Source organism: Puma concolor, chromosome C1 (genome assembly GCF_028749965.1).
Source record: "Puma concolor isolate L17-30 chromosome C1, mPumCon1.1.hap2, whole genome shotgun sequence".
In the NCBI taxonomy this organism is placed as follows: domain Eukaryota; kingdom Metazoa; phylum Chordata; class Mammalia; order Carnivora; family Felidae; genus Puma; species Puma concolor.
In genome coordinates this window covers 183,072,170-183,087,019 of record NC_141674.1, presented here as the reverse complement: position 1 = coordinate 183,087,019, position 14,850 = coordinate 183,072,170, and the positions used below count along the sequence as shown (strand labels likewise).

General features: G+C 37.6%; 1 long non-coding RNA gene across 3 annotated transcripts in view; it reads left to right on the top strand.

The window, feature by feature from the left end:
• The first annotated feature begins 4,339 nt into the window (after positions 1 to 4,339).
• Positions 4,340 to 14,850, top strand: part of LOC147578604 (uncharacterized) — a 473,745-nt gene continuing 463,234 nt past the window's right edge. For 2 of the 3 annotated variants that reach the window (XR_015254319.1, XR_015254320.1), the window contains exon 1: positions 4,340 to 4,504. This is a non-coding gene — a long non-coding RNA (uncharacterized LOC147578604). Of the gene's footprint in view, positions 4,505 to 8,170; positions 8,510 to 14,850 lie in introns of those variants that run through there. The other variant, XR_015254321.1, reaches the window with a different exon arrangement.

Below are 14,850 nucleotides of genomic sequence, written 5' to 3'. Positions count from 1 at the left end.
ATAAAACTGAATATGAAGCTATTTAAATTTCAGGAAACAGGGTGCTAGGAAATGCTATAAACATTTGAAACCTTCAGCATACCTGCATTGAAAGCTTAAATACACACAGCCATAGGAGCTAGAAACTTCAACCAATTACAATAATCAGGAAGCAAAATTTACCCAAATAAACAGAACACATGATTTAAGTTTTAAGGTGTTACAGAATTTTACTTCCTTGAACTTAATTTACTTGTAAACTTTTTCACTTATTCCTATAAATTCTCTATACTTCCTCTCAGCAATCCACCCCTTCAGTAGACAAAATATCCTGTGGCTTCAGAAACCACATTGTTCAGGTAATTTTTTTCTGCTCACTCACCATGCACCAATTCCCACACTTTGTCTTTTTATTATCTGATAGGCACTGAAATTTGCTTTGAGCAAGCAGCTTCATTTTACATAATTAGAGTCTTTCATCTTGCAGTTACACCCATTTGAAACAATCTAGAACAAGGAAGAAAACAAGTGGTGTTTCTGAACAGCCAGGAAACACTTTCACAAAGACCAGATTCTACAACCCATAGAAATGAGTCTTTGGAAAGTGTCTTAGGCCCTCACCAAAGTCTGCTTGCTTTCACATATCTGTTTATCAGTGCATCCTGAGAACATGAATGATGTCATAAAACAATAACTAATATTCATGATGCGGTGATCTTGAGGTAAGCAAACTTGTGTTTCATAAATTAGAATAAATTGGAACAGGAAGTGGGCAGTTCATCACTGGAAGAGTTCCATCCAAAACAGATGGAATAGGAAAAGTTTGAGCACTCAAGAAATTGCCTTCATCAGTTTACAAAATACCTTTTTGTGGAACATGTCATTCCAGATTATACACGACAAAATTTCAACGGATCCACCAGCAATACCTTGTGATTTTTTTCTTTACGTTTGTAATTAAAAGTGTTTGTACATTAGTTTGAAGATAGCTAAAGAAATCCTAGGGCATCACAAAACCTGTTGGGGTTCACATGACGCGAGGGCTATGGAAAGAAAGTCTGGCTAATGAGTCTCTGAATCCAGATCACTTGGGTTCAAATCATTACTCTGCCACTGATGAATTTGTGAACTTTGTCAAACTGTGTAACCGTACTCTGCTTCAGAAACTGTCTAATCCAACTTTTACCCACTGTAGGAATCTCTTCTCAAATTCCCTGATAACCATTTAACGTCTATATGAAAAATTCATGGAAAGGAACTAACTCTTTTAGGAGTCTTTCTTTGATGGCATGGTTCTGCTGATTTCATCCATTCACCTTAGAGTACTTTTTGGAGCCATAGAGAATAAAAATACCCACCGTTTATGGAGTACTGACAATGTTCCAGATAATGCACTACACACCTTGCATGTATTATTGATAATCCTTAAAATAACCTTACAGAATTGATATTTTAACTTTCTTCTAGAGATTAAAAAACTGAGGCATAGAGGGCCAAAGATCTTTTCTGAGGTCATACAATGAATATGTTTAAAAATGGTGAAGTATTCTTATCAGTAATGGTCCTTTAAAATATTTGAAAGTTGGGGCGCCTGGGTGGCGCAGTCGGTTAAGCGGCCGACTTCAGCCAGGTCACGATCTCGCGGTCCGGGAGTTCGAGCCCCGCGTCGGGCTCTGGGCTGATGGCTCAGAGCCTGGAGCCTGTTTCCGATTCTGTGTCTCCCTCTCTCTCTCTGCCCCTCCCCCGTTCATGCTCTGTCTCTCTCTGTCCCAAAAATAAATAAACGTTGAAAAAAAAAATATTTGAAAGTATATACTAGTTTTCTATAGGCTCTGTCTTTCTTTTTTCTTTTTTTTTTTTTAATTTTTTTTTTTCAACGTTTATTTATTTTATTTTTGGGACAGAGAGAGACAGAGCATGAACGGGGGAGGGGCAGAGAGAGAGAGGGAGACACAGAATCGGAAACAGGCTCCAGGCTCTGAGCCATCAGCCCAGAGCCCGACGCGGGGCTCAAACTCCCGGACCGCGAGATCGTGACCTGGCTGAAGTCGGCCGCTTAACCGACTGCGCCACCCAGGCGCCCCTAGGCTCTGTCTTTCTTAAAGCAAGCAATTCCTCAGCTGTTCTTTATATGATACGAGCAGTGCATTTTCTGTTACCTTTCCATGAATGTTTAGAAAAATTTTTAATGTTGGTATTAAGTGTGTTATCTAGGTATGAATACTGTTGTCTAGATACTGCTTATGCTGACTTAGATACTACTCTATTACACGGCCTAAAGCATTTTGTTTTGTAGCTGTATCAAAATGTTGAGTAACTTTCAACTAGAGATCAACTAAGTTTTTTCCTCCTTAATAAAAATGCTACCAAACTTCATCTCTCTTGTACACATGCAGAGTTTTGTTCATTAGTTTTTTTTTTTATTCATAGCATGTCTGTTAATTTCATTTTATGGGTTTCATCTCAGTGTTCTGCCTTGTCAAGATCATTTTGAGTCTTAATCCTGTCATCTAACACATTAGCACTGCCTTTCAACTTAGTGTTATTTGCAAATTTGATAACCATCCTTTCCGTGCCTTCATCCAGGCTGCTGTTAAAAATATTTAACAGGAAAGGGGAAAAGATATAATTGTGTAGCATGCTACCAGAGACATTTTATTATTTTTTTCAGAGGCATTTTAATTAATGATGCTCTGTCTAAATGAATAATGGTCAAGCGATAAAAAAAAAAAATAATGCAGCTTTGTTTATATAGTACTTAATAGTTTCAAAACCCTATGTTATCACAATCTATTCCAGTTATAACTACCTAACTGGGTAGACAGAGATACTAGATTCAAGGACAACAGGAGAATGGGGAGAAGTGAGTACCTATGTTTGCTGGGATTTTAGGGGCTTTGGAAAGACAGCTTCTCCTCTGTAAGTTCCTCCTCATTCAATTCATTGCCATCATGAATTGAAAGGAACTTTATTCTTGTGACTTAAGTACAATAGGAGTTTGTGTATTATTAAAAATGCCAATCTTTTGTGTTTTTCTTCCACCATAGTGCTTCTCACCATACTGTATATTTTATTTATTCTTTATTTTCTATTCCACTAGAAGGTAGTCTCATAGGATGGAGTTTTTTTTCTTCGTGTTTTGCTCACTGCTATTACCTGGCACCTAGAACACATAGTAGATGCTTATAATAGATTCTTAAAACCTTATAAATAAATGAATAAAAAAATCCTTAAGGTTTATAAATCGGTCAAGTTTTCATAAATTTGTTTTAGGTCCTGCAGAACAAACTTTAGTAGATTCATCTGCATCAAGGCAGTGAGTATCTATAGACCAGACAAATGTGAGCTCTTTGCTACTGAACTCTGCCCTCATGCCTTGTGTCCTCTGTCACCCTTCCTATTCCTCTGACCCGAAATATTGGGGGCAGGTGCTTCCCCCATGTTCTCCAAGTTTCCTAACACTTTCTTCATGTGGTCCAGGTCTAAGTCTGGCTCTGCACTGGAGTCCCAATTCAAGTTTTTCTTCAAATGACCAGTATAGTCTTACAGATTTTGTGAAATGAAAAACATCTCACTTGAGATGGAAGTCCCAGATACTGAAAGCTTGCTTTCAGTTCTCATTACTGCTTATTTGCATTCTTTGTTGATTACATTCCTTAACAGAGGCACACATCTCATTTACTTAGTATCCCAATGTGTAGCTTGCCTGCAGCTTCACCACAGATGCTGTAAGCTCAGGCCAAAATGAAGGTGCCTTAAGGTCTGGGCTCAGTTGGGTCTAACCAAGCCCTTGTCCCTCTCAGAATCTGCCCTGCCTTGGGGAGCCTGGGTGGCTCAGTTAGTTAAGCATCTTGACTTGGGCTCAGGTCATTATCTCAGAGTTCCGCGTGGGGCTCTGCTGACAGCTCAGAGCTTGGAGCCTGCTTTGGATTCTGTGTCTCCCTCTCTCTCTGCCCATCCCCCTCTCCCTCCCTCCTTCCCTCCCTCTCTCTCTCAAAAATAAATATTAAAACAAATTAAAAAAAAAAAAAAGAATCTGCCCTGTCTTGTATTCTTCTCCAGTGATTCCAAGGTATTGCAGACAGAGACACTGGGAGGGAATGTGACATTGCTGATATCTGAAGGATAAGAAACCTAAAAGCCAACTGTGCCTACCATGTGGGTTTGCACAGAAGGCCTCTACTTATATTATTACTGAAATAGTTTGTATATGTACCCCATCAGATATAATGAGGAAATAAAATACATGCAAAACACACATTTTTTTTCTTTTTTTAGGCTGGAGAGAGAAGTGACCTAATTATTGTTTTTAACTACTTGACGGATTGTGTCCATCTGTTTTTCTCCTCCACCAGGAATAGAACTAGAGGAAGCAGGCTTAATCTGTAGCCTGAGCCTTGTAGTTTAAACATAAAGGAGAATTTCCTGACAGTGAGTAGTGGATTATGGAATTTTTTTCTTATGAGATTTAGAGTTCCATCTGGTTGGGGTATGTTTGATGCAGTTGTCTCTGAAAGTGGCAGAGGTACGTGTATATGTAGGTTAAATGAACTCTCAGAGATGCTTATTACTAAGAATTTATGATTACTTACAAAAAAGAACTATAATAGCTTCATGCTTTCCTAATATTTTTAATCTAGATAATATGAATTTTTAATTGGTTGGGGGAGTACATTTAAAAATAACTTCAAACATGAGTGTTCAGCCACTTCTAGAGTGTGGGAGGGCAGATCTTTGAATTTTGAAAAGATTGAACATGGTTTACTAAAATGTATTTCTGGGCTTGCCCTAGATGAAATTGTTATTTATTCAGTTATGTTTTATTTTCTAAAATTGAGTTTGAATGTGGAATGAATATATTTTTCATGTGAAAGTATTTGAATTAGACAATCAATAGTAGCAACCTAATGCCCATCATAGTTGCCCAGGCATATAAAAAAAGCTTTATAGACCTTGTATTTAATTATAGTTACTCAACTAGTTTAATGATAGATAATGGTAATAGAAATAAAAACAACCCAGTGACTGAATTATACAATATGGTTATCTGAAACAATAATATAGTTAGAGAATAACTGAAGTAGAAATAATGACAACAGATAAGGAAGAAAGAATCTTGGTAGAAAATATAAAATATTGAAGACTGATAATTAGGGCCACCTGGGTGGCTCAGTTGGTTAAGCGTCTGACTCTCGATTTTGGTTCAGGTCATGATCTCACAGTTTTTTTTTTTTTAATTTATTTTTGGGACAGAGAGAGACAGAGCATGAACGGGGGAGGGGCAGAGAGAGAGGGAGACACAGAATCGGAAACAGGCTCCAGGCTCTGAGCCATCAGCCCAGAGCCCGACGCGGGGCTCGAACTCACGGACCGCGAGATCGTGACCTGGCCGAAGTCGGATGCTTAACCGACTGCGCCACCCAGGCGCCCCTCACAGTTTTGTGAGTTGGAGCCCTGCATGGGGCTCTGTGCTGCCGATGTGGACCCTGCTTGGCATTCTCTGTCTTCCTCTCTCTCTGCCCCTCCTCTGCTCACACTCTCTCTGTCTCTCAAAATAAATAAATACTTATTTATTAAAAACTAAACAAAAGACATAATTAAAGAAGAAATTTTATGATACTAGGGGAAATACTGATATACTGGTAGTAGGGGAAATACTTTTTTTTTCTGTTTTTTTTTTTAAATTTTAATTCCAGTGTAGTTAACATACAATATTAGTTTCAGATATATCATATAGAGATTTAAAAATTCCATATATTACTCAGTGATACTCTTAATCCCCTTCACCTATTTTACCCATCCTACTTACTGCCCTTCTTATAACCATCTGTTTGTTCTCTGTAGTTGAGAGTCTGTTTTTTGTTTTATTTTTTTGGTTTGTCTCTTTTTCCTCCCTTGTCTGTTTTGTTTCTCAAATTCCATGTATGAGTGAAATCATATGGTATTTGTCTTTCTCTGACTGACTTATTTCACATAGCACTATGCTTTCTAGATCCATCCATCTTGTGCAAATGGCAAGATTTCATTCTTTTTTATGGTTGAATAATATTCCCTTGTGTGTGTGTGTGTGTGTGTGTGTGTGTGTGTGTGTGTGTGTGTACACCACATCTGTATCCATTCCTCTATTGATGGACACTTGGGCTGCCTTCATAGTTTGGCTATTGTAATTAATTCTGCAATAAACAAAGGGGTGCATATATTCTTTCTTTCTTTCTTTTTTCTCTTTTTCTCTTTCTTTCTTTCTTTCTTTCTTTCTTTCTTTCTTTCTTTTCTATTTCTTTCTTCTCAAGTTAGTTAACATACAGTGTAGTCTTGGCTTCAGGAGTAGAATCCAGTGATTCATCACTTACATATAACACCTGGTGCTCATCCCAGTAAGTGCCCTCCTTAATGCCCATCACCAACTTTCCCTACTCCCCCCAAACCCTCAGTTTGTTCTCTGTATTTAAGAGTCTCTTATGGTTTGCCTCCCTCTCTGTTTTTATCTTATTTTTCTTTCCTTTCCCCTATGATCATCTAAGTTTCTCAAATTCCATATATGAGTGAAATCATATGATTTCTGTCTTTCTCTGACTGAGTTATGTCCCTTAGCATAATATCCTCCAGTTCCATATACTTTGTTGCAAATGGCAAGATTTCATTCTTTTTCATTGCCAAGTAGTATTCCATCACACACCACATCTTCTTAATCTTTTCATCAGTTGATGGACATTTGGGCTCTTTCCTTAATTTGGCTATTATTAATAGCACTGGTAAACATTAGGATGCATGTTCCCCTTCGAATCAGCACTCCTGTTAAATTCCTAGTAGTGCAATTGCTGGGTCATAGGGTAATTCTATTTTTAGTTTTTGAGGAACCTCCATACTGTTGTCCAGAGTGGCTGCACAAATTTGCATTTCCACCAACAGTGCAAGAGTCTATCTTTTTCTCCATATCCTCACCAATATCTGTTGTTTCCTGAATTGTTAATTTTAGTCACTCTTACAGGTATGATGTGATAGCTCATTATTGTTTTGATTTGCATTTGCCTGTCGATGAGTGATGTCAGGCATCTCTTTAATGTGTCCATTGGCCACCTGATAACCACTTTTAACCGCACTGAGAAATCTGTCTGCCTTTCAAGTTAGAAAGTGATTGCTGGGGCATCTGGGTGGCTCAGTCAGTTAAGCATCCGACTTCAGCTCAGGTCATGATCTCATTGTTCATGGGTTTGAGCCCCGTGTCGGGCTCTGTGCTGACAGCTCAGAGCCAGGAGCCCACTTTGGATTCTGTGTCTCCCTTTCTCTCTCTGCCCTCCATTGATCACACTCTGTCTCTCTCTAAAATTAATAAAAATTAAAAAAAAAGATGATTACTCTATTTACTTACTTGATTCTATTTGAAAATCGATTGTACAAATGGAAAAAGAATAGCTTAATTTATACCAATAGTGTTTTAATGTTTTAATTAACAAATTTTAATTAACAAATTTTGAAAGAACACCAACATGATGCTAAGGAGACCATGTCAGGTGCTGGCATTTTATAGTAACTTAGACAATGCGAATTACTCTTCAGGTTGGATTATTCTTAATATACAAAAGAATGCAAAAGTCTGTTTAGACATATATGGAAGAAGTCACAGTGTTAGAGATTTTACATGATATTTCTCCTTCTTCCTAGCTTTGTTTTAAAAAGAGGAAATGATTCAGAAATCTGTCAGTCAGGCCATGTAGAATATACCAATATCTTCCTGCAGAATAGAAATTAAAGTTTGAGAAGTCTCTTAGGTACTATGTAAATGCAAAGAAATGTCTTAGAGTTCCACAATTCCAGGCAGCACTGGTGAGTAGTAGGTAGAAGTCATAACGCCTCAGTGACTGAAGTTCATGTCACTGTGGGAATTATATTACTTTTGCTTTCCTTTTCTGAAAGTCTTCTGCCTATTTGCTGAGTATTCTCTCCATCGTTTCTCAGGTCCCAATATAATTATACCTAGCCTATGTTTTACTTTACTCAATATGAATAGGACTTTATTCAATGTCTTGGATAGGTCTATATATTCCCCACCATAACTCTTGTCTTTTTTTTCAGTACAAGTAGAAAATTAAGAGTATGTGGCATGTACTTTGGAACAGGACATTCTGGATTTATATGAGATAAGAAAATTTTAGAGCTAACATTGTAGGGGGTCCTGCCTCATGTGTTTGAAAATGAGTGATTTGGGTGAGGGACTCACATGGAGAAGTCATCCTGTATCATTGAAAAAATAATCATATTAGGTCATATTTAAATATGTTAACAAAGTAGATTTTAGCTTTAAAAATGAGAATGAACTATTAGTTACAAGATCCATTATTACATAAACTCAAAACTGGGGGAAATTTTTTTACTTTAGTAAAAAAGATTTTAGTACCTTTCAGGGCACTGTTAGTTGTTCATCTTAGAAAATTTATTTTTCTCTTTTTCCTAGGCACATGATCACACAATTAGAAACTATATTACCCAGCCTCCTTTGCAACAAATGCCATATGACAAAGTTTCCTGACAGGTAATATGAGGGGAAGTGATATGTGCAACTTTGCCCTCATTTACTTGCTCTGGGCTTACGCCATGTCTGGAACACAGACATACTCAAGACCCAGCTTGACCATGCTGTGGAAGACTATGCCTTACGGTATGACAGAACAAAAGTAAAAGGAACATAGTCGCTTGATAACTGAATGGAATGAAACCCTTCTACCAAGGTGGCCACTTACTTTGGAAGATATGTGAGAGAGAAATAAAGGCTTACTTTTTTTTTTTAATGTTTATTTATTTATTTTGAGAGAGAGAGTATGAGCAGAGTAGGAGTAAAGAGAGAGGGGAGGGAGAGAATCCCAAGCAGGCTTCACACTGTTAGCGCAGAACTTGGTGCGGTGCTTGAACTCATGAACTGTGAGATTATGACCTTAGCTGAAATCGAGTTAGATGCTCAACCAACTGAGCCACCCAGGCAACCTGAGGCCTACTTTTTAATTTTAATTTTTTTATTACTTGTATTTTAAGGGGAGAATCTGGCTTTATAATTTTTTTCTTTTATTGATATATTTTCAGTTTTGATGTGGCTTCTTCTCTACATTTAGTTGTGGAAAGTCTGTTGGTCATTTTCTGAGTTAATTACACTAATGTGGCTGTCATCCAGATCTATCCATGGGACAAGGTGAGCTTAGGGTTCTACTCTGCTATCTTCCCTGGGAGTTCTAAGGCCTACTTTTTTTAACCTGTTTTTTTTTTTTTTTTTTTTTTTTTAATTTTTTTTTTTTCAACGTTTATTTATTTTTGGGACAGAGAGAGACAGAGCATGAACGGGGGAGGGGCAGAGAGAGAGGGAGACACAGAATCGGAAACAGGCTCCAGGCTCTGAGCCATCAGCCCAGAGCCCGACGCGGGGCTCGAACTCACGGACCGCGAGATCGTGACCTGGCTGAAGTCGGACGCTTAACCGACTGCGCCACCCAGGCGCCCCAAACCTGTTGTTTTTAGTACAGAAGCTTATTTGTTACCTAATTTGTTTTTTTTTAAGCCTTTAAAACTTTTAATCGTGAAAAATTTCAAACATATAGACAAATTGAAAGAATAGAATAAACATCATCAATCCACCATGCATATTTAATAGTTATTAACATTTCTTCATGTTTGCTTCATTCATCTCTTTTTTGGTTGAACCATTTTATTTAATTATTTATTTATTCTTTTCAGATTTTATTTAAATTCTAGCTAGTTAATATATAGTGCAATATTGGTTTCAGGAGTAGAATTCAGTGATTCATCACTTACATACAACACCCAGTGCTCATCATAATTAGTGCCCTCCTTAATGCCCACCACCCATCTAGCCCATCCCCCAGTGACCTCCCTCCATCAACCCTCATAAGAGTCTCTTATGGTGTGTTTCCCTCTCTTTTCCCCTTCCCATATGTACATCAGTTTTGTTTTTTAAATTCCACCTATGAGTGAAATCATATGGTATTTGTCTTTCTCTGATTTATTTTGCTTAGCATAATACACTCTAACTTCATTTGCGTTGTTGCAAATGACAAGATATCATTCTTTTTAGTGGCTGAGTAATATTCTGTTGTTTATTTATATCACATCTTCTTCATTCATTCATCACTCAATGGACATTTGGGTTCTTTCCATAGTTTGGCTATTGTTAATATGTTATCTAACTTGTAATACCTTACAGACAAATATTTAAACCAAGAAAAAATATGGTGAGATGTTAGTTTTGATGGTAAGATGAGGATTGACAAGAAATGCTTTAAGTTATACTCATGTTTATGTTTTTATTACTTTACTCCTTTCTCCTTTCTATTCACTGTCCCTAGGAGACTGGCCTGTATGGATTATGGAAACAGATTTTTTTTTTTTGCCCTCTGCTTTCTGGGTGGGTTTTGGCAAATGATCAGAGGTAGGTGAATGAGATGAAGGTGTATACTTCCCTTATTGCCTCCATGTAAGGGTGCCTTGGGATGTTTTCATTACTGTAACTGAAGGTAGCTCTTCTTTCAAGGCACCCTGCTCTACATGAATCTCTTCCTTTTACAGTAATTGCTCCCTCTCCTGTCCCATTGAAATTAATAAACCTAGGTTATAGAACCATCCTTTGTGGTTCTCCTCACCCTGTCAACACCTTTATGAATAGTCACTTTGTAATTAAATTCTCTCTGAATTATCTGGAGTGTTCCATCTGTTTCCTGTTGGGAACCTAACTAAAACACTATTTATGTATCATTCTTTTTAAGTTTAATGTTACCTGAATGTTAGGAAATTATTCTATGAGCAACCTGAAATAGCTTTATTTTTATGAAGACATAAATTGAAAATAAATTGGCCAGAAACTACACAATTATGTTCTAGGTAGCTAAATCTATATAATAACAATTATATTATAGTGAGAACCTGACTTAGAGTCTTTTTTCCTTACTTCTGAAAGTTTACTAAAATTACAGAATAGTTGGAGTAAAGCGACCAAACAAAAACAAAGACTGCTAGAGAATAGGATTTAAATTAGTCTGTTCTAGGAAGTGATAGCTCATGTCCCTTAATGGCTCATGGAAGCTGGCAGTAGAAACAGTATCCTCAGGGAAATGGTTATATATTATGGTCCTCAAATGCTGTGGAACAACAAACAGTTGCATCATGGGTTTTAACAACCATTGACATTAGATTAGTAAAAATCCTTTCATTTTGATATGAGAGTAACCCAGTTAGACAATTAGATTGTTAACTAGGTTTTTTTTTTTTTTAAATTATATTTATCTTTATTTTGAGAGAGAGAGTGCGTGTACATGAGTGGAGGAGGGGCAGAGAGAGAGGGAGAGAGAGAGAATCCCGAGCAGGCTCCACACTGTCAGCACAGAGCCGGTCATGGGGCTTGATCTCATGAACTATGAAATCATGACCTGAGCTGAAATCAAGAGTTGGATGCTTAACTGACTGAGCCACTCAGGCGCCCCTAGATTGTTAACTAGGTTTAACAAAAGGTGATTCCTTTGCTTACATAACTAAGGATCAATACTCAAAACATCATGGATCTAAAGATTGCTTCTTCCTGATTTCTTCTTTTTAGTTTGTTCTGTATATTGACCACATTCTGAGGCAGGCTTTTTTTCTCTATGTGAGGAAAGGTGGCTGGCTGCTGATAGTCTTAAGCAAATATGGGTATTTATAGCATGTGATCCCATGGGAATAGAGCCCGTCTCATTTTCAGAGGTGATATATCACATCTCATGGGGGACTCTGATTGGCTTCACCTCGCTGAAGTTCCCAGTTCTTATCTGTTGTTCATGGGGGATGTCATAGTTTGAGTGACTAGCTTGGTTGGCCACAAGACTAGTCTAGTTCATGTTACCAGTTCTGTGACCAAGAAAGATCATGTACTGTGATTGATGGCCCCCTAGAATTATGAAATTGAGGAAGAGTCGGCATCTTGATGTCAACTGTTTTTTTTTAATTTTTTTAATGTTTATTTATTTTTGAGACACAGACAGACCATGAACGAGGGAGGGTCAGAGAGAGAGGGAGACACAGAATCCGAAGCAGGCTCCAGGCTCTGAGGTGTCAGTACAGAGCCCATCGTGGGGCTCGAACCCATGAACCGTGAGATCATGACCTGAGCCGAAGTTGGAGGCTCAACCGACTGAGCCACCCAGGCGCCCCTTGTTGTCACCTGTTTTTAAAAAAGTTATTTAATGGGTGCCTGGGTGACTCACTTGGTTGAGTGGCCAACTCTTGATTTCAGCTCAGGTCATGGTCCCAGGGTCATGGGATCAAGCCCTCCCTGTGTCAGGCTCTGCACTGAGCACGGAGCGGATTCTCTCATTCTCTCCCTCTGCCCCTCTCACCTGCTCATTCTCACTCTTTCTCTCTCTGAAATAAAAAAAAAAATAAAACCTAAAAAATAAAGATAAGTCACTCAATAAATGAGGTTGAATGTTTTCACATATTTGGTAGAGAAGTTCATGTTTTTGGACACCTATTTCCAGTAATGGCAGACTTGGTAATTTCAACTAACTTTGGCTCTCAAGAAAATGAAAATATGAAATAAAATATTCAAAAATGATCTGTTAAAGCATCAAATAACTAATAAGTTAGAGAAATATTTCTGAAACAAAATCCCAGAAAGATGAGGATTCAGAGAAGCAAGAGCAGCACTTGATACTAGTTTTACTCAAAGGACATTTGCTTCTCTTAGAATCTAGAAGTGGGATTGCTGGGTCATATCATAATTCTAGCTTAATGTTTTTGAGGAACTCCCATACTGTTTCCCATTGCAGCTGAACCATTTTACATTCTCACCAACAGTGCATGTAGGTTTCATTCCAGGCTTCTCTTTCTAATGCATTTTTATTATTCTCTAAAAAACTGTAATGTTATAAAATTGTTGAAAAGCCTCAACTTCTAATGACTTTTCCCCCTCTTTTCTCCTGTTAACCATGAATCTAACAGGAACCTCAACTCAGACTTAACTGTAGCAAAATTAAAATCATTGTGTACACACACACTGACATGCTGCATGGATTAGTAGTGGGCAAAGGGATGGTTCTCTCAAAGCAAAAATAAGTTACTATTATAAGAAAGGGCAGATGATTGATGGGACGCAAAATCAACCAAATCTTACTATACTGTTTAGAGAGATTTTCTTTCTTCTTCACTGTCTTAAGAACTTACCCTTTCCGGGGCGCCTGGGTGGCGCAGTCGGTTAAGCGTCCGACTTCAGCCAGGTCACGATCTCGCGGTCCGTGAGTTCGAGCCCCGCGTCGGGCTCTGGGCTGATGGCTCAGAGCCTGGAGCCTGTTTCCGATTCTGTGTCTCCCTCTCTCTCTGCCCCTCCCCTGTTCATGCTCTGTCTTTCTCTGTCCCAAAAATAAATAAACGTTGAGAAAAAAAATTTTTAAGAATTTACCCTTTCCAAAAATTTGAAGATGAAAATGAATAACATTTTCCATATGTAAAAGATTTAAAAAAAATTAAACTGCATTAGAGGCTACTCCTGACTATGGTGATGTAGAATGGGCTTGTGCAAAATTTGCCTTCTCATGTTCCTTTATTATTTGACAATGGAAAGAATACAAGATGACCCTTACACCAAATTCTACTTAATAGAGAATGATGCCATAGTAACAGCACAATATAGAGTATCAAGACTTAAAAGTTTTTACTAGACCAGTATAACTCCGAAGGGTGTTAAAAATCGATCTCTTTCATCTCTTTCAAGAAAATACTGAAAGGAGTTCAACTTTCATATACTTAAGGTAAGGAGAGAGTAGAGCAAATTATAGTCCCAAAGCTTCTGTTCTCCTCCTCTGTAATAAGCATTGAAAAAGGGAACAGCTGGAATTTTTAAGGGACATCTTTTTTCCCAGTGTTGAATTTTGTAAAATGAAGCAATTAAGTGAGTTGGTTAATTCTAACTCCTTAAAAATTTGTGATTAGTTATCCATTTTCTAATATGCAAAATATCTAATACTTTATCTATACACAGAAGTAAAGAGCTACAAATCCTGTTCTTCACCTAAGAAAAGGGCTATTTGTCAACAACAAACTTGACTTTTTTCTTTGGAGGAGTTTTCAAATATCAGTAACTTTTGTGGTAGGTACCCCATGATCCTAAACCTGTTGATGGTTTAAAATTCTTAAGAACAGGTTTAGGAATTTTGGTCTTACTAGTTATTTCAGAATTGATACAAAAGATAAGTAAATTATGATAAAATTGTATTACTCAAAGTGTCTGAAAGCAGTATTGAGAGTTCCTCTGAAATTTTAAATAAGTGAGGTGGCTTAATGTTTCAGCTAAATGTAGGATTATCACACTTGTGGGCTTATTTCCAGCACATTTCTAGAGGACAAGCTGTAGAACATAAAAGAATGTGGTGGATAACTCAGAAGTGAAACCGAAGATGTAAAGATGGAATGGTGTTGAAACTTCTATTTTTACTCCACACGAAAACTGCACATCTGTGAGCCAGTTTTCTAGAGATTAATAGACTAGAGCTGTTAACCTTGAGCTGTCCAAGGAGGGACAGGATGGGGTTATTACTCAGTGAATGGAAGAAAACAAAGTCATAAGTACTAATTCAAAATGAGGTGAAAAGTTCAACATTTTCTCTGGAGGAGTTTTCACCGGAATATCTGAGAAAATCTGAAAAAATGTCTTTCCCTAAACTTTTGAGGGACAGTGGTGAGAATATTTGGGATGGAGAAGGAGGAAAAATGGGCCCGGCTGTCCTGCACACACAAGATTTAGCTAACTACAGTGAATTGTTTTTTATGAGGCTTCCTTTGAATGGATTAGTACATGAAGGATCAGTGAACATTCTTTCATAATTTGCCTTTGCCCCTTTTAGA